General features: G+C 25.4%; 1 protein-coding gene across 2 annotated transcripts in view; it reads left to right on the top strand.

The window, feature by feature from the left end:
- The window catches only part of LOC108690875 (long-chain fatty acid transport protein 4), a 16345-nt gene that overhangs the window by 5888 nt on the left and 10123 nt on the right, over positions 1-334 (top strand). The window lies entirely within an intron of this gene.

The raw sequence follows: 334 nt of genomic DNA, 5'->3' as shown, positions 1-334 counted from the left end.
ATTGTTCTATATATTTGACGTATGAGTATGTCGATCATATGAGTTGCGCATTCATAAAACTTTCAAGATAGAAGTAATTCGATAAGAATAATTGTCATATGGTTACGATATATAATTATAATCAAATCTACTGATATTTCTTTTAGTCTTTTATCATTTCTGACACTCGTAATGTGAGCAGTGAGTTATTATTTTCCGCTTCTTAGTTCGAAGAAAGAATTATATTTTCACACAGTATATCAATTTCAGTCTCTGATAAATCTCTATTTTTTTTCCTTTTTATATTTTACAATTAGAATTCTTACAATTAGAAAAAAATATGTACATTATCTAA

The sequence above is a fragment of the Atta colombica genome, unplaced genomic scaffold (genome assembly GCF_001594045.1).
Source record: "Atta colombica isolate Treedump-2 unplaced genomic scaffold, Acol1.0 scaffold38, whole genome shotgun sequence".
In the NCBI taxonomy this organism is placed as follows: domain Eukaryota; kingdom Metazoa; phylum Arthropoda; class Insecta; order Hymenoptera; family Formicidae; genus Atta; species Atta colombica.
The sequence above is the reverse complement of the archived record's forward strand: the minus strand, read 5'-3'. Positions and strand labels throughout refer to the sequence as shown.